A 25473-nucleotide genomic window follows, 5' to 3' on the forward strand; every position below is an offset into this window, starting at 1 on the left:
TAAAACTGGTTAAAAGATAGGGGAGCCTCTATTCTACTGCCTAGGCTCTTACTCCTGCTGTCGGATAATCTGGACTCTAACGAAATCAAACTTCATTAGCCCCAGGACAGACAGACTAAGCAACAAAAAGAGATAAAGGATTGCAGTTACAAGAAAATAGAAGACGGGACAAGGGTGCGTTTGAAGGTGAGGAGAAGGAGGCTAGGCAGGAAGTAAGCAAGAGAGGGAGGGTTGCAAACAAAGTGGGATTAAAAAGAGCGAGAGAAGTCAGATTTATCAGAGTTGGCCCTTTTAAGAAGCCATGGCTCACTGTAGACATATTGTTTATTGCTTTAACTGAGTCATTTCTCTTGTGCCCCGTGTAGCGTGGAGCTAGCAGAAGCTCATCTGTTTCCCAGCAAATCTACCTCTCACACACCGGGGCATTTCATAGCCCAGGACTCATTGTTTCCTTTTCCAAATGGATGAGAGAGAAAGAATGTCTCCATCCAATGAACAATGCTTTCAAGGCATCACAAGGGAAAAGTGCCATTCTTTTGGGGCTTGGTGAGAAAGATCACTGCAAGGTTTTTGATAAATTGCAAAGTGTTTCTTTACTATTTTCTCTATACTCTGGGGGCTCTCAAAGAAAGAATTATACACACACACACACACACACACACACACACACACACACACACACAGACAGAGAGAGAGAGAGAGAGAGAGAGAGAGAGAGAGAGAGAGAGAGAGAGAGAGAGAGAGAGAGAGAGAGAGAAAACACATGGTTGGATTTTGGTGCTATGAAGCAAGGCTGCCCTCTAGTCCTTAAAAGGAATCCAGATTCTGTTTCTGTTGCTGAGTTAAAAGGCGTCTAATTCTACATGGCCTTTCCTAGACCAGGACCTGCAGGGATGTCCTGTTGAGCTGCAGTCTGCTGTACCCCTATAGGACTATTCATAGGGAAAAACAGAAGGAGGAGGGCAGCAAGTGGATAGGGAGAGAATATAAGACCTAAGATGGTCAGAAGATCTAAGAAAATCCCACAGATTATTTTGCTGTGCTTTACCTAAGACCAGCTTCCATTCCTGTCTTAGTTTATCTCCCAAGATTGCTTTTCTCTATTACACTACACACTATCCTTTGTTTCTAATTCTTGATTTTTTTCTCAGCCCCCCCCATTAATATATTATATTATATACCATTCTCTAGTATGGAATTTCTGGATTTATTGAATCTCAAAGCCACATACCATAAAGGTTACAACAGAATGTCTGACAAGAGTCTAACTTCCGGAAGCATATAATTATGCTGGTGAGGCAAAACACAGAAATTAAGGCACGCAACAAATAATACAGTGCTATTAAGATGTATGAATCAGAGATGACACAAAATAGGCAGTTGTATTGCTCCTCATGCTCCCAGGAAATTCAGAAACTTCTCAAGCACTGTGGGCCAAGTTTCGTATTCATTTTACAGCTTGGGTAAAAGGCCTTTGAAACTTGGCCCATAGTGTCAGAGAGTTTAGGAATTTTCTGTGTCGTCATAAAATGAAGAGCAAGGCATGTATCTTCAACAGCAAAACCAGGAAGTGGCCAAGGTTTGAAACTCTATTATGGGAGTGAAACATTACCCATATAATTATGAAGAGAAGTCTTTCTACTTCCCATTGATCTCTACAAAGAGGTAAAAAAGCAGCATCTTTGCATTTGCATGGATGTATGTACCCAGTCATGTGTGCACCAATGCACCTGTTTCTGGCTTACTTATTTGAATATAGATTACCAAGGGTGTTTGAATTATTTTTAATTAATTATTTAATGGACACTATTATTTGTGTGTGTGTGTTTGTGTGTGTGTGTGTTGTGCCTATGTGTGTTCATGTTCACCATGTACATGTACAGGTGCTGGCAAAAGCCAGAAGAGGGCATTGGATCCCCTGTTTCTGGTGTTACACATGGTTCCTTACTTCCCTGTATAAGTGCTCCGAACGGATCTTGGGTCCTCTGCAAGAACTGCAAGCACTCTTAGCCTCTGGGTCATCTTTCTGGCCTTAGGATTACCAAGGATATTTGATTGACACACAAACCCAGTTTTTCTTTAACAATTACTGGTTAGGACAATGAAACAAATTCTTATTTCTCATGGGAAGATAGAAGTAATTTCTGTAGCTAAGAGAATGAGAGGAAATCAAGTGAATTCTGACCTTTCTGTCTGCTTATAATTTTAATGGGTACAAGAGGAAACCAATGTATATGCCATATATCTGCTTTCTGTGCCATCTTTTCTCCCTCATGTTGAAAAGATGTCGAAAGGAGGACCATGGTGATTTTACTGCTGATGACAGGCTGGGAAGGGGATCATCCCTTGCTTCATTCTTAATAATGTAATAGTTGGAATATACATATGCATTTCAAGGAATTACTGTAAATAAAACCAGTTCTTCATTAAGAAAATAATATGAAGTATCAGTACAAGCCTCCTATTCCAGCTGTTCTACTCTCTCAACTATGTGCACATGGATGATCTCATTCCTTGAGATAGCTCTAGAACCATTCCACTTCAGTGTATGTGTATTAGTTCATGACTCTTCTTTGTTCCACACAATCCAACTAGCCCAAAGATGTAAATGAGTTAGAAATGTTTAGTTCCAATGCAAAAACCTCAGAGCCTTTTTGAATTAGAAAGCAGGTGGGAGGTTGTGTGTCTTCAAGTTTTCTTTTCCCATCTTATTAATTATATATTCATTCTTAAATAATGAACGGGATATTCTGAGTAAGAGGCCTTTTAAACCCTTTGATACAAACAAACATTTTCTCTTTCTAGTATGTTCAACAGCAAAATTACTTGCTGACCATTTGATTCTTTAGGGCTGTAGCATTTTTCCAATCTAAGAAGGAACCTTTAAAAAAACCCAAATGTCCTTCTCGGTGGGTGTACTTATCCACATATGTTGTTATTTGATGTGGGAGGGTCTTCTGTTTGTGTTGATTTCATTGGTTAATAAAGAAACTGCCTTGGCCCATTTGATAGGCCAGCTCTTAGGTGGGTGGAGTAGACAGAACAGAATGCTGGGAAGAAGGGAAGTTAGACAGATGCCATGCCTCTCCTCTCTGAGACAGACTCCATGGAGCCAGCCAGCAGGTCAGACATGCTGAAACTTTCTCGGTAAGATACCATCTTGTGGTGCTACACACATTACTAAATATGGGTTAAAGCAAGATGTGAGAATTAGCTAATAAGAGGCTGAAATTAATGGGCCAAGCAGTGTTTAAAAGAATATAATTTGTGTGTTGTTATTTCGGGGCATAAGCTAGCCAGGCAGCCAGGAGCTGGGCAGGAATGCAGCCCACTGCTCCCCTCTCTACAGTCATTTGTGCATCAAATCCAGCATAACCCTTCTAGCCTAGAAAACCAAGATGATATCTGCTCTCCTGTGAGACTAGCCCTCTCCTTGTGTGGGCAACTTTCAGCCGTAAAAATGAGAGGTATCTAAATCCTCATATTTAAAGCCTAAAGGGCAATGCAGCAAAAGAATAATCACTGGATCTCTGAATATGTAAAGTATTAAAAAAGGAAATAGATTCTTTCCTCTCTCTCTCTCTCTCTCTCTCTCTCTCTCTCTCTCTCTCTCTTTCTCTATCTCTATCTCTATCTCCATCTCTCTCCTAAAACTCACTATTGTTCACTGTGTCTGAAATATCCACTATGTCTGAAATGTCCACTGTATCACTGCCCACAGGGTTTCATTTTTTACCAAGAGATTTTTGTCTCCAACCCGTTCTTCCTGCCTGGTGACCATGTGAGAGAACGGTTTGAAGATATTAGAGCAGCCATGTGAAATTGCCATTCTTTCAGCTAAAATGAGGTCAGATGTTGGCAGTTTCGTGTTTCAATTTGATACTCATTTCTTTCGCATAAAAATTCCATGTCTCACTAATACCTTATAAATGAAAATAAAGACCATGAAAAGTGGAGGCCATGAGTCCCTTCACCTAGCAGATGTGATGCCTCCCTGCCTCTTACCCACTAAAAGCCTTCTACCTAGAATCTTGGTGAATGCTGCGGATTCTGCCTTTGCTGCGCTTTCCTTATGCAATCCCAGTTCTTGTAGAATTAGCCATCCTTGTTATAGACCCTACAGATTCCAAGCTTCATTCAAGTACTTGTTTATGACACTTACTAAGGCATAAAATTCTTGGAGAAACACACTTCCATGAATCATTTCCTCCCAGAATGCCTTTAAATGAGTGATTGGCCCAATAATACCATATTTGTTTGGCTTGTATTTAAGGCAATGGTTTTGGAATCTTATTGACTAGAAATTATCACAGATACAGGCAAAAATTACCACTCCTGTTACAGGTACCTTTGGTAGATCTGACTTAGAAGTCATTCTAAGATAAAAATACCTTTTCATTCTTATAATTGGCCTGGCCGACCTTCAATATGTGAACTTGGTCTGTGACAACAAGGCAGACCTCACTAATTACCTGACGCTTATCCAACGTTTATGGCTATGTAGCAACCACAAAATGCCAAGCTCGTCACTGTGAGAAGCCTTTAAATAGCAACTTTGCTTCCAACTCCCTAGGCCTGCAATTTGTGAATACATATTGCTCCAGTAAGTATTGGTTATGGGTCATAAAAGAAAGAAAAATAACACAACAGCAATCAGTCAGACTTTCCTTCGCAGACCTGCCTCCAGTACTGATTGTTCCAAATCATTACTTACCCAATCAGTCTCTGAGCAGAGTGGTTGGCGAAAGACACCCACCAGGCATGCAGGAAATTACTGCTATCGGGAAGAATGAAGGAACAGTCTAACAATAAGAACACAAGATCACCGAATGCTCACTATATGCTGCATACTATTTAAGTCCTTCAGAGCCCTTCTCTTAATTAATCTTTAAAAACTCTTATGAGATCTGTACAATTTTTTTCTCCAGTTGAGGAAACTGGGGCAGAGCATTGATAAGCAACTGAATCAAGCACAATCACTAGAGAGTATGAGTCTGAGATGCCATTTCAGGTAATGGAGAATGTAGTTCACAGTGGTAATTTCTTCAAGTTTAACAGAAACCTATCTTCCTGGTAACTCCAATGTAGTTACACGCTTCTAGCGACTTGAGAGCAATAGAGACTGGTTTGAGGCAGAAGACAGAGAACAGAAACCAAAGTTTAGATAGCTGTTACCTATCTTATTACGAATGTAGTAGGTAGAAATATGTACGTGTATAGAATGCATTTGTAGGTACACAAAACCAAAATATGTGTGTATTCATGACATCTTAAACATTTTAAAAGTAGACAATCATCAAGAACTGTTACTTTAATTTTTCAAGCTACTTTAACTTGAATTTGCTAAAGAGAAAAATAAAAACCAAACCCCTGTCTCTGGACCTCACACCCTGAGAGCTCTGCTGTCTTTCTCTTGTCTGGCTCTTGAGGAGGGAGGAGCTTCCATGCCTTCTCCTGGTCCACACACAGACTCTAGGACACCCTGCTCCGTGTCACTTGGCCTTGACCTGGAAGGCACGTGGCCGTGTTTCTGTTTCATTCTCAAATTTAGTACTTGCTCCCTTTCCTTTATTTACAGCTCCTCCTTACTGTCCCTCTCTACCCTGAGTTCAAGCCCTACACTAAAACAAAACACAGAAATGTAAACATAAAGGAACCAACTACTTTAGCAAAAGGTTTTCTGAGCTTGGTGTTCTACTCCTCCTCTTTTTCCCCCACCGATTCCACAGAAAGGCTGTGGAAAGGGTATAGTTACTTTTTTGTTCAGTACAGGATGCAGGTCACGGTATTTCCCCTTTTCTTAAGAGGTCGCTGTCTTATGTCATCCTCTTTAAAATATTCTCCAGGGTTGCAGCGAGCTATAGCACTTATATTTGAGGCCAGGCCTGAGCCGGTGAGCAGTGAGCCGAAACAGCCTCACATGGTCACAGAGTCATGCTTGCCCATAACAACCAGGGTTCTAATGAGATGTTCGACGATACACACACATCCTGCATTTTGTTTTATTCCATTTTAATTGAAGGCTTAGGAAACGCTTCATGCTTCATAAACATTCTGTTATTTTCAGATCAATCTACTACACTGGAAAACTTAATAAACAGGTAGATAATGGTCCTGCTGACTTGCTCACATTTCTTATTCATATCTCATCATTTTCATGTCCTGACCACAGAGTTTCATCACCTTATTTTCCTGGTTTGTTTTTTTCCCCTTTCTTTCCTTTTTTTTATTCTTGTCATTTTTAAGGTATATTCAGATGTTCATTTAAGGAAACTATGCTCTACTGAAAACACGGAGATAAAAGCAGAATGGCCCCATTTACAGCCTACTTTGCATTTGACTGGTTTTGAGCTAGGTCCTCTGCTTCGTGGTTAATGATTTTTTAGTTTGTTTATTTTACGAAAGAAAGAGATCAGTAACCATTACAAGCTCTGTTCAAGGTGGTTTTTTGTTTGTTTGTTTACTGCCCCTCCCCAGAAGCAGACAAGTATTCTTGGAAGTACCTGCCTCTGGGCAATTGTGTTCTGTGGCTTTCTGTCTTGTTATTTCTAGTTTCTAATGCACTTTCATAGGTGTAGATGGGCTGATAGGAATAACTATGTGCTGGTCTTCCCAGGATCTTACCTTGGTAGTTCCCTGCCTTGCTGTCTCTCCATAATCCTCTTTGCAAAAATTTAAATCTAAATACTAATTGGAAATGGCTCACCAATGACAGGAAGGAGGAGAGTGGGGAAATCCAAACTCAGAAAGAATTTGAACACTCAGCCAGTTCATTAATATTCCTAAAAGAAAATTTTCCTGGACAAGAAATGAAAAAAATAATTATTCATTGCATGTAGGAACCATATTTAGATTTATTCAATGCGACATACTTAGGGAATATTTGGCATATAAAAACACTTAAAGGTGTAATAATGATGAAGAAGATGTATTTCCTATTTCTCTAGACAAAAATTAGTACATAGAAGTTATTTATAAACAAATTGTTAATTTTCTAAATGAATTGCTATATGGTTTCTCCTACACATTTCAGAGATTTATTTGTTTATAATGCTTTCCTTGGTCCTCTAAATATTCCCTCTTGAGCTCTATGCTGCAGTCTAACTAATAGATTGCTGACCTATTAGAACTACAATGAAGACACTGAATGATGCTAGTGATTGAAGGTGGGAGAACCATGACTATGTGATTAACTACAAATACAGTCACCAAGTCCTGTGTATGATATATTGAAAGTAGGGTCCCATTTATTCAGAACTCCTTGCTTAAGTCCATGCTCCTTTCCATGGCTAGAATCTGTTTGACATTTTAATATTGTGTATTTTGGGAAAATGTCCAAATGAAGTAAGAAAAAGAGAAATGAGGAAGACAAACAGATAGATACTCAACTAGTTGTTGGTTGGGTACTAAAACTCTCTCTCTGCACACAGGGTATGTATCTGGTTTAAGCCAGAGTATCTGTTTGTTTAAATCATACTGGGAACACTGATCATAGACTACTTTGTATAATTTAGAACATGCAGCATATTCCCTGGATTGCCAAGTGGCAAAACTCAGGTGATAGGAATTTAAATACAAAAGAGAAAGTGAATGAAGCATAGATGTACAAAATTAGAAATGGCCCATATTGAGCAGGTAGCAGAAGGCCTTCATCTCCATTGGTTGCTACCTATAGAGGCAGATGATGTCATATACTCTAATTGCCTCCTTTACTGAGGATATCAAGCTACTATTATGACTCAACTGGGAAAGTCTCATCAATCGCTGCTAGCCTGTGACCCTGTCTATCCCAGCTCCTCCAGCATGGCTGTTTACAGTACCAACTGGCTAGCATCAGTGTCACAGAAAGGAAATCATCCCTTGGCTTTTGGGGAGTGGAGTTCTGAAGCACAACCAGAGTTGAGAAAGCAAGGAAAAAGGAAAAAGACTCTTAGCAAAATCATCCCCTAGATAATGATTTCCCTCTGTTACCTATTTCTATACAAAGCACTATTATTTGATTATTCAAGGACAATCACATTACCCATGCCTCTGCTTTTCCATTTTGTCATTTCCTGTTTATTTTTTGTATAAGAAGAAATAATTAGAAAACAGATGACTGCAAAGAAGGCATGATATCTTGCACCTATTTTTATTTGTCTTTTGTGTTTTCTCTACAGTAAAAGTCTATTAGTTGGTCTGAGATGTATTTGCCTAACATATAGAGCCTCTGTGGTAAAGGATAGGAAATTCCTGTTAGAACCACGTGTGAATGATCCCTCCCACATTTAGAGCAAACAACATAGGCAGATCCAAAGACAGTAATAGGAAAGAAATGGAAGAGTTGAGGAATGTGTACACTGGAGAAACTATGCACATGCTTGAGCTTAAACCAATGCTTATGGTGTGCATAAGGCACGGTGCAAAGCTAAAGACTGCCTCAGTCCTCAGCAGGTATATTTGATGGACATAAGGCTATGTGTATTGTTTTATCATTATGCAACTTTCCATATAGGTACTGGAAAGGAAACGCATGAGGAAACTAAAGAAGGCTCTGCCTTCACTCGCATTTCTGCCCCAATTAAGCACAAAAGTGCTCTCAAGCATGTACCAGAGTGCTGGCATGGCTATCACCAGGGAAAGTTGCTTCACAATTTCCCATAAAAGCCAAGTAAAAAGTTGGCTGCGAGGAACTTACACTAAATCCCCTCATTAATGAAAATCTGTTTTTAAGGCGATTTTCTTTGGTTCACAGCTTATTTTCAAGATCAGGATTAATATTAATTGTAAATTTATGGAAAGTAGAAATACTTAAAAGGCAGCAGGTTCTCTGTGCACGGCTGTGTATGTCCTATGGGGATGCATGACTTAGTAGGATGTGCTTGCGTGACAGGTACATAACTGGTATGATTATAGGTGGTTGCATTCATGGTGTCCAGAACAGCATCATCCTTGTAAAGGTTTGTATCTTGAAGCTGAGCGGGAACCCCCAATTGTGAGGATTTGCATAGAGTGTTCATTGTAGATACCATCTTCATTTACTCTTTAGTTATTATAACAGCTATATTAATATAAATACTTATTGCCACTTAATAGATACAAGAGGCATTTAATGCTCACAAAACCATTTCTTGCTAGATTTTATCGATATTTATGTTTGGACAAACTGAATATGATCTGTAGAAATAATAATAAGAAAAATTTCCAAGACTATATAGCTATCATGTTGTAAAGGCATATCTTGTCCTGCATCCACAGAGCTACTTGCTTGTACTAGTGCACTTGAGATGGAGAGGTTTGGAAGAAAAGCGAGTAGTAATTGTGTGTGTGTGTGTGTGTGTAAATTGCATTAAAATAAGACATAGGCAATATGGCACACAGTGAGAGCACCACAGTGCATACTGTAGTTCACAAATCCTAAGGCAATATTTTATTTACAAGATTATAGTTTTATAAACAATTATATATTACCTTGAAAAAAAGCATAATTTTGTAACTTAATGGTCTATATTATTATTGTGTATGATTTATGTTGTATCATAATTAATGACATCTAATTATCAGTAAAATATGGAAGGTGGCTTTAACTACTTCTGTGTATTAAATTACAAGATGTTGTATAGATGCAGGTTGGCAGATAGTCTATGCAGACATAGAAAGAAGAAAACAGATTTTCTTCCTGGAGCTTGATTGATTTTAAGAAACACAGGATGTACATTTTCTGAAGAACAGAATCCACTGATGGAATATCCAACATGGAGCTAAATTAAGAAAACTGCAGTATTTAAAATGTATAAATGCAATAGTTAACCCAGAGTGTGTGGTGAACAGAATATTACATGTTGGTGAATGAGTAATGAAGGGTGATTATATCATGAAGCAGAAAAGTGAAAATCTTAAGGACTGATATCAAGCTCACTCTGGTTAGCATCGTGGCTTTGTCCTTGATAGACAAGAGCATACAAGGTTGTCAGTGACCAGTGTCCAAGATGTGAGGGGAAATGTATCTCTGCTTCCTAATAGAAGCCTCTATTCCATTACTAAAGACTTTTAAAGAAAAAATTGCAAGTACAAAGTTCATAACACATATACTTACCCCTTAAATATAACCCCAGTAGCACAGACACTGAAAGAAACAATAAATGGGACCTGCTGAAACTGAAAAGCTTCTGTAAAGCAAATGACACAGTCAACAAGACAAAATGGCAGCCTACAGAATGGGGAAAGATCTTCACCAACCCCACATCAGACAAAGGTCTGATCTCCAAAATATACAAAAACTCAAAAAATTGGTCATCAAAAGAACAAATAATCCAATTAAAAAAATGGAGTACAGACCTAAACAGAGAACTCTTAACAGAGGAATCTAAAGTGGCTGAAAGACACTTAAGGAAATGTTCAACATCTTTAGTCATCAGAGAAATGAAAATCAAAACAACTTTAAGATTCCATCTTATACCTGTGAGAATGGCCAAGATCAAAAATACTGATGACAACTTATGCTGGAGAGGTTGTGGGAAAAGGGAACACTCCTGCTATGCTGGTGGGAAAGCAAGCTGGTACAGCCCCTTTAGATGTCAGTGTGGTGATTTCTCGAGAAATTAGGAAACTACGTTCCCCAAGACCCAGTAACACCACTTTTAGGTATATACCCAAAAAGATGCTCAATCATACCACAAGGACATGTGCTCAACTATGTTCATAGCAGCATTGTTTGTCATAGCCAGAACCTGGAAACAATGTAAATGCTCCTTGACTGAATAATGGATAAGGAAAATGTGGTACATTAACACAATGGAGTACTACACAGCAGAAAAAAAAATAATGACATCTTGAAATTTTCAGGCAAATGGATGGAGCTAGAAAACATCATTAAGTGAGGTAACCCAGACTCAGGAAGACAATTATCATATGTACTCACTCATAAGTGGCTTTTGTAGAGATGGGAGTGGCAGGCTGCATTCCTGCACAGCTCCCGCATGGCTAGCTTCACCCGAAATAATTACACGGAAACTGTATTCATTTAAACACTGCCTGGCCCATTAGTTTCAGCCTTTTATTGGCTAATTCTCACATCTTGCTTAACCCATTTCTATTAATGTGTGTAGCACCACGAGGTGGTAGCTTACCAGGAGAGATCTTAATCTGTGTCTGTCTCAGAGATGAAAGGCAAGGTGACTGCCTGAGGCATCTGCCTGAGTCTGTTTTCTTTCTCCCACATTTCTGTTCTGTCTACTCTGCCTACCTAATTTTCTGGCCTATTAAAGGGCCAAGGCAATTTCTTTATTAACCAATGAAAGTAACACATAGACAGATGACCCTCCTCCATCAGGCTTTTAAACATAAAGCTAAGAAAACCAGTCTACAAATCACAGTGCCAAAGAACCTAGACAACAATGAGGACCCTAAGAGAGACATACACAGATCTAATCTACATGCGAAGTAGATAAAGACAAGATCTCCTGAGTAAATTGGGAGCATGAGGACCTTGGGAAATGGTTGAAGAGGAGGGGAGAGGCAGGAAGGGGAGCAAAAAAAATGTAGAGCTCAATAAAAATCAATAAAAATGAAATATGACCCTCCAAAATAAAATAAAATATAATTCCTGTTCATTTTTATCTGGAATGGTGCTAAATCATAATCATCAGTCTATAAACTTTGTCTTCTTGTTTAGTTATCACATGATAGTGTTCATATTCATTCTACTGTGTTATTGTAAGCATTAAGAATTTTCATAGAAAATAACAGCTTTTGACATGAGTATGTTAGCTCTCTTTTAGGCATTTAATCTTAGATTTTCGTGTATAATTTTGCACTGGTTAGAATCCATGAATTCTCTTATAGTAATTAACATATGGCTACACACTACATTATATCTTTGAGTTCATCTATCTACCAATCATCTTACCTATCTATTATTGCCCACTGACTCCATTAGTTCTGGGCAACACAGTTTTCAGCTATCATTGTATCTCATGCTAACCTTCCCCATAACAATGCCTGTCTTTGTCTAGTGACAAATCCAAGAACCTGCTTTACAATTGCATATATGGTAAACCCGTTGGGTATGCATGGAATTCATGCACACTTTCATTGAGCCCTTCCAGCTACAGAAGTGGCAAGCTGGCCTGGCTAGCTTAAGCACCTTCCTCCTGCAGGAAGGAATCTCCAAGTTTAATGGAGTTGCAGTGAATCTCACCCTTTAACTATTGATTTAAACAAAGTTTTGTAATTTTAGATTTAAATCTATTTTTAATCACTAAAAAAAATCAAATCTTGCATCATGCAAATACTAATTTTCTCATTTGTTTTTGTTTATTTGTTTGTTTTTGTTTTTGTCCCATATGTTAGCTCCTCAGCTGCTTGATTTGGATGAGAATACAAAGTAGAGGAGAATACTAAGATATGAATTCATGTGGCTTGATTCTAAATTCTCTTTTCTATAGTCAGGACAGATAGGTTCATCACATTGTGAAAAGAAAATGAGCTCAAAACACAGAATTTTCTTATAAAATACATAACCAAAATGAAGATTTCCATTTATTTTTCTGAATCTTTAAATATAAATAAATATAAATTTTCCGGTAGATGTTTGGATATAAGAGCATAAATGGCTCTGTGTGATCACTGTATCAAAAACAGAAAACGTCTTTACAATAGTTAAAAATCCAATTACTATACCTGTCCTGTTATGATAAAAGAATTCAGAATATGTGTTTAATAACTTATTTTCTGATTTAGGCGTCAAGTGTTGAACTCCATTACACATAAAATTTATTTAAAATCTAATATTTTATATTAGATCTAAATCTAATCTGTATTTATAGGTGTTCTATATCAATTTTAGAATTCTCCATATTTTTCAAATTATTTCCATATTTCTTGGGTAACAGGGTGAAGTTTTAAAAAAGTTATGATTTGAAATTATTTACCTGAATATAGATCCAAATTCCACATTCTTTTAGACTATGTAAGTTCAGACCATTAATGGAGTTGACTGAGCTGTAGAAGCTAAAACTGTAATATGAAAATTAAAGTGCTTACCTCTCAGGGCTACTATGACAATTAAATAAATTCATAATAATGCACACAAGAAGAGATCAACCAAAGCAGCTTCCCCATCTTGTCTCTAGATTAATCAGAAAATTACAGGTTATCAGCCATCTATCTAATTATAGCCTGGGCACAACTACTGAGTAAAGAACGATTTTATAAAAGAAAAAAACTTATCATGCAGCCTTTTAATACGTACTGCTGTCATATATACTCTGCATTCAATTCCTTGACTTTGCACGCTAGGTGCCAAATTCATGGGACATAACTTGCAGTATGGTGTGTGTACTATCTGATGCTTGTCTTCACTCCAGTATTCTTAGGTAGGGGATGTCCTTTTGCTCTGAATGGAAATGATCAGGCATCCAAAATGACAGGACAGTGAACTAAGATCCCTAAGTCAGATGGTGGAGCAAGTCTGTCTATGAAAATGTTTGTTTTTGAAAAAAAATCTCTTCATAAGAATTACAAACACTAGTAGGAGTTTTGTTTGTGTATTAGACGTACAGCTCAGTGAGAAAGCACTTCCCTTGCGTGCTCCAGCCTGTGAGTTTAAACCCTATGCAGAATCAAAACGTTTTAAGACGTAATTTTCGCTTCCGATCAGAGATATTTGATTCAATCCTTCTTATGTAAATTTAATTCTCATTACAAAATAGGAGGTTAGAGAATTTCCTTGGATTACTATCAGTTTTGGATGGAGAGAATATCAAATGATAAAACACACCATCCTGTGAAATACGTTTTAAGCAAAAGAAACACTAAATAGGAAAGAAAGCATCTAGAAGTTTACTCAACTTCCTGGAGAGTAAGAAAATGTCCTTAGAGAGCTCGAAAGGAGAATAATGTCACCACTGATGAGTCACTGACAGTCCTACTGCATCTCACAACTGGGGCCCAGTGTTAAAAAAAGGACATGATTACCTCATCTAAAGGTCTAACTGTAATAACAGCAAATGAGCCTGATGTTGGCCCTCAAACCAGACCTCCTTATTCTAAGTCCACAGCAGCCGGGCCAGCATGCAGACCCTATAACATCTTATATTATCAGATATCACAAACAGCCACACAGGTCAGCAGTCTAACAAATAATACAGCAGGTTCTACTGTTGTTTTGCTTTGTTTTCTTTTTGACAAAAAAGAGCGTCACATGTTTTACACCCTTCGAAGGCTGAACATCTCATTAGAATTCTCTCCCAGAGTGACTCTTTATAAAGGGCAGTTTAATGATCAATCAATATTGATCACTTGTTGACAAGCTCATTGATTCAAAACGGTCTAGCATTCATTAGAAACACAAAATTATGTGAGAAAGTGCTTGATAGCAGGAAGATTAAAATAGAAAATAAACTTACTTTTATTGCATTTTTGTGTCCCTTCAATTCTGATAACCCACTGAGTCTTTGCATTTGCTAGTATTTTAGAGCAAATAGTTCAATTATTCACGTCTGTGTCAAATAACATACAAATCGCTCTATTGGCAGTATAAGTTTCAGTATCAAGACTGTCGGGTGCAAAGAGGAAAGTCACCCATTGTTTGGGGGAAGACAAACTGAACCTGGGTAGCTAGGAAAATTAGATTCTGATCATCTATGGCAAAGCCCTGGGGTTGTGCTGAGCAGCTCTTAGGCTGACCACAGGACACTGGGGGAGCATGACGGATGCACTGATCTGCTCCTCCACAGGCTTCTATTCCACGCGAGGATCCTGAGTAGCCTATCCTAAGGGGTAATATTTTACTTGACAAAAAGGGTCACTGCTTGTTAGGAGGCTTAAAAACTGTGGTTTCCAGAATATCCTAAGAAATCAAATCCTAGGCAGCTGTCAGAAATGTCAGCATCCTAAACTAACAAGCATGTCCCGGCCTGGTGTGTATAAATAATCAGCCTGCATGCTCAGGGCCTGAGGCAAGGTTTATTTTTGGAGCTCTTTTCTTGTCTTCCCTTCTTACCTAGTCTCTTCTCAAACAAAATTGCTCATCAATATGCTCTCAATTATTGAATGGGTCCCACAAAGTTGTTATTTTTGTTCTGGGAATTACTATAAGCTTGTTCTAGAACTAAAAGATATTTAAGCAATTAAATATTTCCTAAGCCCACACAGTGAGGGTCCTCCTGGCTTTTCATGTAATGGGCATTACTCCTTCCAAGCATCCAGGGAAGCAAGCTTACTTCTGCTTCAGTTTATCTAACCCTCCTCTAATAACAGTATAGGTTTCTTGTTGGTATACTTGATTGTGCTTCTTAAAAACTTCTGCATGAATTCCAGGACAAGCACCATTAGGACTATAGGTCCTGCTTCTCTGATATTATACCTCTGAATCCCCTCACTTCTACATCTTCTCCCCCGTTCTATTGCCCCATGGATGCTTCCATCTATGTCCTTGTCATCTTCAAATTAGTTCTGACTAAACAAATCTCATAGGATTAATCCAGCTTGCATTAGTTCCTTTTTCTATTACCGAAATAAAATACCTGGAAAAATCCAATAAAAGGATGGAATGGATTATTGTGGCTCACAGTTAGAAGGTAAAATACAATATCATTTCAGACGAGTCATGATGGTGGACGGTGGGCAGTCTGGTCATGTTCCATCCCTATCTGGAAACAGAAAAGACAATGAATGTGGTTCCTTGGCTTGTACTCTCCTTTTTATTCAGTCCAGGACTTGCGCCCATGGAATGCCGCTACCCACATTTAGAGTATGCCTACCCTTTTTAGTTAAAGCTTCTTAAAACCACTCTCAGTCTTTTAAACCACAATCCCACGGGTGTGTTTTATAGTGATTCTAACTCCTGTGTACTTGGCAATAAAGATTGGCCATTATACCATCCAAAATGTTCCGCTCTTTCTGGATGATGTTCCATTCTATCCTTCCTTTTATCTCTGTCTAGTGATTACAGCTTTTAGTTCATTTACTTATTTGGCAGATCCCAAATATTTACATAAGAAGGGCCAAAAGAAGCCAATAGAGAATAATGACAATAAACAGAGTCAGGCATGGCTCCATCCTCAAACAGATTCAGGTGGAGTAGGGGAGATTTTTAAGGAATTAGAACAAGACAACTTTACAAGCTATGAGGGTAAAGTCCAGATGCTCTAAGGGGAGCAGAGGCTTGTTCATACTCACTCTTAATCCTGCAACTTGAGAAGACTTCCCCAAAAGAAGAAATAATTCTCCAGCGAAGGAGAGAAGGTTCAGAAAAGAGGCGTAGTGCAAAGCTTCCTTCCTTTTGTGGTCTTTTACCTTCTCACCCATCCCGGCTCTGCTAAGTCCTTCTTATTCAGAGTGAGTGTTAATCTGGATGAGACTCTACTTCCCTATCATTCTCTCAGTTTGGAGGTAGAGGCTCCTTAGGAGGATCAAGAGTTCTAGGCCTCTTCGGTGAATTGTGAGTTGGAGAGCAGCTAAGGCTACATAAGACCTTGCCACAAAAGCCCTGCTTCCCCAAAAATGTGTCCCAGAACAATCAAAACATCCCATGAGATGTTATATTTTTGAAGCATTCCTTATTCTAGACCTATTAAATACCAGTTTACATTTCAACAACACTCACAAGTGGATTCAGTTGTCACAGTAAATTTGAGAGATCTATTCTAAAATCCCCAGTATAAACTTCTAAACCCTTAACTCAATCGCTGCATGAGAGAGAATGTAAGTTTATTAGTAAGATTAAATATGAATACATGTGTGAACATTAGTATAGCTTTCAACTTTACAGCTTGAAATACCATGATTAATGCCATGAGGTTATATCTCCATAGATATCCTAAGAAACCTTAATAAATGAGGAGTTCTGAAAATTTATCTTCATTTAGCACATTGTGTACTCTTGACTTGCAATATTTCATTCAATTGGTTAATTGTAATCCTGTACTATGAGAGCATTGCACAATCAAAACTTGAGACTCCAGTAGGTACTTGCTTCTTATATAAATGATGACCCTTCTTCAAACAGATCATTATACATTTGTTTTCTTTTAGAATTACATGTACCTGTTTTTTTTTTTTTTTTTTTTTTTTCGAGACAGGGTTTCCCTGTAGTTTCTAGAGCCTGTCCTGGAACTAGCTCTTGTAGACCAGGCTGGCCTCGAACTCACAGAGATCCGCCTGCCTCTGCCTCCCGAGTGCTGGGACTAAAGGCGTGCGCCACCACCGCCCGGCTCTGTTTTTTTTTTTTTTACTTACATATTTGTGAATGTTCATGCCACAAAGAGCAGAACTTTGGGCAGTCAGCTTTCTCCTTTCACTATGTGGGTCCTGCAGTTTTAACTCAGGTCATCAGGCTGGGTGACAGCCCCTTTACTCACTAAACCAGCTCATCTGCCCACATGTATGTGCATATATATATATATACATACATATATGCTTAGGCAAGTATACTATGTCTAAATTTTCAACTAAAACTGTTTATCTTAGTTACTTTCCCATTGCCTGCTGCGATATAACACCATTACCAAGGCAACTTACAGGAAAAAAAAAAACTGTTTCTTTGGAACTTATAGTTTCAAAGGGTTATGGTCCATGACCATTATGGTGGGGAGTATGGCAGCAGGCCAGCAGGCACGGTGCTGAAGCAGTTGCTAAGGACTCACATCTTATAACTCTATCACGAGGCAGAGAGCTAATTCGGGACTGTGTGGCCTTTTGAAATCTCAAAGCCCATCCCTAATGATACACCTTCCCCAAGGAGGCCATACTCTCTAACCCTTCCCAAACAGCCCAGTCCCACCAACAACAGGTAAACAAGTATTAAAAATATATGAGCTTATGGAGGCAATTCTCATTCAAACCACCACACTATTTATTCTTTAGCATCCCCCAAAAAAACCAATTTATTTTTTATACACTTTGCTCAGTGACAGTTTATAAACGCAATGAAAATAACATATGAGCAAGTGACTAACGGTAATTTGTTTTATAAAAAAGAATTTCAAAGGTAGCATACTAGCAGCACAGGGATTTCTCTCAGTATCCAATTTCTTTAACTTTACCCCTTTGGCATGTCCAGGCAGAATCTGCAGTAACACCGATAACATCTAAATCACTTAAAGTTCTCAATTTCCCCTCATCCAGCAAGAAATCATTCAAGAATGTGAAGAGTTAGCCAGCCACATGGGTTAGCGTGAGGAAAGACTGAGGCAAAGCTGGTGGAACCCATGCTCCGAGTTGTGCTATATTACTATTATAATTAAGTGGGACTTCATACATAGGACTCCTAACTGAGCTTAAATGTCGTTATCTATAAATTGGAAGCAGTAGACCAAACAATCTCTATTTTAAGATTCCGCATGCGTTTCATTTATCTGAAAAAGTGTTAATCCATATGCACTGCATGATGATGGAAACACCAGGGAAAGCGTAATGTCCAATTAAGCAGCACAGCGCCTTTTCCCAGGCGTCCTGAGTTAGTGTCAGCGTACACCCCTGCATCAAGCTGCTTCTCTCAATCACACTCTTCTAAGTGGCAATTTTTTCCATGTCTAACCAGCACTTGCTTTGACTTGTTGCTGTTGATTTCTCCCTCTAAGCTAACTAAAAGATTATACCTTTGGCTGAAGATTATGCCAGATGCTTTCACCCTGTCGTAGAAATCAAGATGAACATGTCTCTTGGAGTCAAAGTCATTGACTTCATCAGCAACGTTTCCAAAATAGCATCTACACACAAACACTTGCTCATGAGTTCCCCACGTGTCTGCAGTCCTGAGATTGAAGCCTGGCAAAACCTGGTTAGTGGCCCTGTGCTCCTAGGCAGCCCCAGGCCTCCTTATCTTTGCAGCCTTGCTGCGCTGCTCAGAGACTATGCAGGAAGCCCCACATAACAGCTATGTCTCCTTTAGTCCTTCCCTTCTGTCGCTGTAGCAGCAGACGGTGGCTTTAGTACTTTCGTGATATAATGTAAACCAAATCTGCTACAGACTTGAATAATTGAATAATTTAACAAAATCCTAAAGCAGGAGAAATCCGTGTTGACTTCTTACTCTGCTCAACCTGGGGCCAACTATGGCCGTTCCCTTCAGTTGTAGCAATCTTTCTCCGATTTTCTAGCACCAGCCATGCCCACAGAGCATTTGGCATCTATGAAAATTGATACTTCCCATAAGCCATCTTGTTTATCACCATAATTAGCAAGAAAGTGTTAGTAGTCTCACATTGTAAACAAGGAAACCTGGGCTAGAGAGAGTGTGGCACATGCCAGGAGTCCCTCCATGGGGAGTGGCAGAGCCACAAGGGATTTTGATCTTTGTCATTCTAAATTCCAACCCTTAGATTCAGCCACAGTATGTCTTTGCTAACTCAGAGCTTATTCTGGCTTGAAAACCTAATACCCACCCAGCTATTTACCTGTTCAAACAGAGGCTGCTTTGTTGGCTTTGAGTGTTAATTGCATCTTACCATTTCATCATCTTCTGTAATGTCCATTCTCTAACTTTCATTGATGAAGAATCTTGGAGAATTCCGAGATAGGAGGCCAAATGTGGATTCAGGGGTTTGCCTTTCGCCATAGTCCCATGCTCACAACCTCGGCTCAATACCACAAATGTCAGGCAAATGTCATCTTCCTATTCTATGAAGTGTGGAGTGAACCTCTATTTGTAACATTGCCAGTAGAGGGAATCTTTCATCTTTTCCGTGTTGCAGTGTCCCTCCACGAAAGCATTCGATGACACGGTTGTGAGTGGAGCCTTGCTGGTGAGATCCACTTCTGCTCCAGTCTCTTTATCCTCTTGGAATACTGCACACATTCTGTTCACTCTAGACTGTACTTTGTTCTTCCAGTGGAGTTTTCCTGAAGGCAATAAACATGTTTCTCTTTGCTCCAAGAATATTTTATTATATTTTCCTGCCAAATTAAACAGATATTTTCTTTTCCCTGTTCTGAAGGTCTTTTTACTTAATTAGAATACCTTGGAAGCCTGTTCTGATCACTTGTTAATTGGGACTTGGACAAACTACCTGTTCACCAGTAGTCAGCCATTTTCATTATCTGCAATGAAGTGGGTGGAGTCTTTAGTGTTTATGTTCTACAATGAATGTAAAGATTACAGTGTCAATAGCTCAATGTGGAATGTTTATTTCACAGTCTAAGTGAAAAGTTCCCTCTCAGTTTGTATAGGCTATTCTCAAATGAGCAAATATTAATGGTTAATCCACCCTTTGATATTGTCATTCGCAAATTATATTTATTGTCTGATATTTACCCTCTTCTTTGACTATTTCTGTCTGATATGGTTGGTTGTAGATGCTTGAAATAAATTCAGTGAGCACACTCTAAAGTTACTTCTACTTATTAGTTAAGTTTGGTTTCTTTATCATAGGCCCCAGGTAACTGGGATCCCTATAAAATGGCCCCAATCCTACCTACATGGTGGATTTGTCTAATAGGATTCTCTTCCTCTCATGAAGTCTACTTGTAACTAATGGGTCCTGTTGGTAAGGTGCTTGGTTGAGGATAAGGACAGCCTCAAGCCAGGAGACAGTTTTCCTCTGTGTAAAATACTAGCCTGTCTGCCCAGAGATTGAACTGACTACCTTGACCTCATTAGCATTGCTCTCCACAGAGCTGAGTATTTTGCTTTCATTATTTTAGTAATGTGGCAATGATTCTAAAGCTACAGCAAGAGCTGTACTGAATCTAGAAATTTCATTATTCCCATTAGCCATGCAAATCAGAAAAAAATGTGTATTAGAGAGGATGAATTAAAGTACTCCATGGAAATCAGGTCTGGTAAATACATTTCAGGGTGACTACCTATGTAATGAATATGTAACAGGGCTAGAGAAAGAGTTTGGCCGTTGAAGGTTAGGCTCACTGCCCTAAAATGATGTGAATATATAATGAAGGGATGCTCTTGTATGTTATGGGCTAGAGGATAAAACTGAAAATGAGGTGGAGGGAAAGAGGAAAACATTTTTATTAGGGAAATTAAAAAGTATATGAAAACAAATAATTGCAAGTGTAATAAGGGGTGTGATGATCTGAACAATTCTTGTGCTTCCTCGATGATTAATAGTTTCATAACTTTTCAATATCACAGAGACAACCCTCAAAAGAGTAAATGCTTTATCTGTTTCACATATTTGAGTCAGGTTTATTTTGGTCCTCTTATTAAGAAAATAACAGAATATTGTGTGTTTGTGGTGTGTATGTGTGTGTGTGAGAGAGAGAGAGAGGGAGAGAGAGAGAGGAAGAGAGAGAGAGAGAGAGAGACAGACAGACAGACAGACTTCCATTTCAAAAACAAAGGTCAGGGAACTGGTGACATAAAACTGAAGAAATTGGCCAAGATCCTTATCTACATGAAGCTGGCTTTCCAATAGTTACGGTTGGATGCAAAACTTCTAAGATTCAATAAATAAAAAAATTCATTGAAATCATATGTTAATAAAACATGTGACACAAATTGAAAATAGCAGTGTTTAGAGTGTGGTGGGAATAGGAGAAGAGTTTGTAATGAAGGCTATTATGTAATTCAAGTAGGAGCAAATTTTTCCAGACTATCGTAATTGGAAGTGCCTTCCCAGCACTGAGTCTCCTCATATGGCTGGTTCCATCGCAGTGGGGAGAGGCATCTCTGCCATTGGGAGCTTCAAAGGAACTCCAGGCTCTGGATCCAAAGCAATCGACTACAAATCTACTAACACCTAAATCCACCCAGTCCACACAGCAAGGCTCCACCACCCTGTCTATATCTCTAGCTTTCTGAGAACCTGGTAACCTGCCTTTGATCAGGGCTGACCTGAGTAGTTATATTGGTATAATTTACAGAAGGTAGTGACCAAAGAACTTATTTCCCTGTCTGCTTCATCTCCAAACCTTATCTGCTCTCATCCCACCTCCGTTATCCTTAGACTTTCTTTTGCTGATGTGACTTCTGTTCCTTATAGCTCAAGTCCAGGTTTTAGGTAATTGAGGAATCTTGGCCTCTTAGTGACTTAAACACCTCTTTGAAGTGAACTTCATTGCCTGTACAGTCTGGTTGTCTAGCAACATGGCCACGCTTAAAGATCAACCTAAGACTCTTCCTTACCGAGAACTCAAAATCATTTGAACATCTACCTTCTTAGTCCTGTGGAATCTGATCTGACTTTTTTCTTGTAGTCTCTGCTCTCTTGGCCAATTCCCACTCTCAATTCACTCGCTTGCCTGTTGTCACTTAATTCTCTACCGGACATGTACTTGGTGTCAGACACTTAAGGTTTTGATGCTTGCATTTCCACATCATCCAATATCTTTATCTCTAGAATCTTCTACTTTTTTCTTTGCTGTTATTACTGAGAATTACAAAGGTGTAAAAAACCTTTTGTTTGTTTTATTATTGTTTGTAAAAACTTGTTAAACTTTTTGATTTTTAAAAAATATCAGTGTAACTTGTTTTCATGTCATTACAATCCTCTGAAAAAACTTCTTTCGTTTAGTAAATATTTAGTCTATGTCCCGACACTATTTACGAAGTAAGGTTAAAAAGGTTAAATGACCAATGCTATGGATAATTCTGGTCTTATTTTCTTGACCATAAAATCAAAGCTCAAAGAAGTAGGAGAGGAAAAAGAAGAGAGGGCTAAAAATTATGCTAAAGAATCCCTCAGTTATATCTTTATATCTACCCATAATCTGCTCATAGATTTTTAGTTATAGGAAGCAATGTGTACCTTTCTTGTTTAAGTGACTTTGTGGTTAGATTCTGTCATTTGCAACTGAAAGGGACCTGAATAGATTAATATAGCTATTTGCATATATATATTATTTGCTCCTATGCAATCATGTGCCACTTGGGAGAAAAGATTACGTTATGCATTTTCAAAATGCTTTGCACATTGTAAGTGTCCAATAAATATTTATTGAATGAATAAATCTATTTATAAAAGAGCTTAAATTAGGATTGATGCCGCCTTCAGATTTCTTTAGGGTTATCTGGGCAATGAGCAACATCACACAGCAAAAGCCTGAAAAATATTCTACATCTTTAGGTGGGACTGTCAAGGCTTCATCCCTCATTTCCACTTTCCTTTTTTTCTGAGATGAGAAGGGAGATGCCTGGTTGGTTGTGTTCTTATTACTAGAAACGAGAGTCCCACCCTATGAATACAACAGGAAAGATGAGAAAATAAGATACTGACACTTTCTGGTTTTATTCAGTTTTGATTCTTGATAAAGTTCCATGCTTGCCTGTTGTGGAAATGGCACCTCCATGTAGGAATGACCCTCACTAAGTCACATACTCTGGAAAACTGTAGCAAGAATGAGAATGTGTCTGTCTCTCTGTCTCTGTCTATCCCTCTCTCTATCTCTGCCTGTTTGTCTCTCTCTGTGTCTCTCTGTCTCTATCAGTCTCTCTCTCTCTCTCTCTCTCTCTCTCTCTCTCTCTCTCTCTCTCTCTCTCTCTCACACACACACACACACACACACACACAGACACACACCAAAATTAAAGTATTAAACAGAAACTCAGCAGATGTGCAAGGCACATATCTGCAAAAGAAAATCACTTGGGCTCCTGGAGTGATTATTCTCTGTTTTTATACCCACAAAGACAGGAACACAAAGAGACAAATCATTTAATTTATATAGAAAGGTCCTTTTGTGAATGTCTGGAGTTGGAAAAGTCAAAACTACCAAGATCTCTTCTTTCCTGAAGCAGCCGGAATGTGGGCGGAGGCAAACAGAATGATCTGTTTCAATATCAAGCAGGAAGGAAACCATATACAATCAAAACAACTTCCTTGCTAATTGCCAATTTTAGAGGCACTCTAGCTGCATTCTTCTGTCTTATTACTTGTTGAAAGTACAAGAGGATTTGGGGTTGAGCAGCACAAGAATCATCTATTTCCTTTTCTTTGGTGTACGTGTGTATTTTAATTATCCCTCTTGAGATACAGCTTCCCTGCACCGTTGTGACTTTAGTCTGTTGCTTGCGGTTTTGTTTTTGACAGCATAGCTTTCATTATCAGCGCTTGCCCATTTTGTTTTCTGTTTGGTATTTTGAGGAGGTAAGGGCAATTAGAGTAACCACCAAACTGTCAACCCTGACCGGATTTGAAGAGGCTCACCTGCTTATCATTAGAAGAAACATAAAGGGAAGGAGGTTTTCTCTGTGGGTTCAAGAACTCATGCTACTTGGGGCAGAAGCAGAAGTAGAGTTCTGGACTTCCATGTGAATTGCATGTACTAATTTGGTATTCATGGATTTCCTTTTTGAAAACATAACCAGGTTACTGCGAAGACAATGCCAACAATAATGATAACTAGTCAGGTGAGCCCTCCCAAATGCTCACTAAGAAGCAATCTACTTCCTACGTCACATAGAATAGCAATACTGTCTCTAACAGCCAGTGCTAAATACTCAACACTTCCCTCACCTGCCTGTGGAGACAAAGATATTGATGCATAGGAACTCATCCAAACCTCACTGTGTTAAGCATGCAAAATTATTCTTAATTCAAAACAAGGAGTGTTCTTAGAAAAAGCAGAGCTTCCATTCTAAAGGATTTTCCTGGTAATGTGGTAGAGGCAGCAAAGAGAACTCTGTGAAATAATGTGGCTATTAAATGAATATATGTAAAATCTCAGTCGAACTTGGACTGCCTCTCAGGTAATTGCACAAGTGCATGCATTACCAAGACACATTAGCGTTACAAGGCTCCGAACCGCAAAGATGCAGGTGAGAAACTAAACTCATACAGCACTGAAAAAAATAAGGATGCAGAGGAGCTGTTTACCATTTAAATACTCACAGCAGAGCATATTTGCTTTTTCTTATGTTCTGATTTGAAAACAGCACAAAATAGTCCAGAACAGAGTAGCCAGAGAAGGGTAGCTCAGTGACCATTCCGGGTTTACTATTGTTTCATTAACTTTTTTCCTCAGTACACACACTTAGGTTCAGACGTCTGTCATATACTTTAAACATGCACTAAGTATTGATTCCATAAGAATGACCTTCAACTGAGTCCCACCCGCTGGTTTGTACTGTTTTTCAGTACTGTTCAGCTACCACCTGGAATGGAGTCTTCTGTTCTTTCTTGCACTATCTCCATCCTAAGCTAAAATCAGGGAAATGGGATGAGGAATAAAGCTTCACTAAGGCGACCACACTCTCAGATTTCTGCACAGTGCACTCTGGTGGTCATTAGATTGTGATAAGACCTAGGTAAGGACCACCACGTGCTTGGCCTTCTAGTTCGCCCAACAACAGGTAGAGTGCATCTTAAGTGTCTATAGTATTCATTGACATGTGATGCTACCACCCATCAAGGTGAGTTTGTAAGCCTCCCTTTTTTCTCTTCCTTGAATCATAGTCTTGTTTAGATACCTTAATATCAGGACCGCTACGATCCTATTCTATTCTACTCACAATGCCATACCAAAGTACAAGAGACTGGGTTGCATAAATGATAGAAATGTGTTTTTTTACATACATAGAGTCTAAAGTCTTAG

This window comes from Arvicola amphibius, chromosome 10 (assembly GCF_903992535.2).
Source record: "Arvicola amphibius chromosome 10, mArvAmp1.2, whole genome shotgun sequence".
NCBI lineage: Eukaryota > Metazoa > Chordata > Mammalia > Rodentia > Cricetidae > Arvicola > Arvicola amphibius.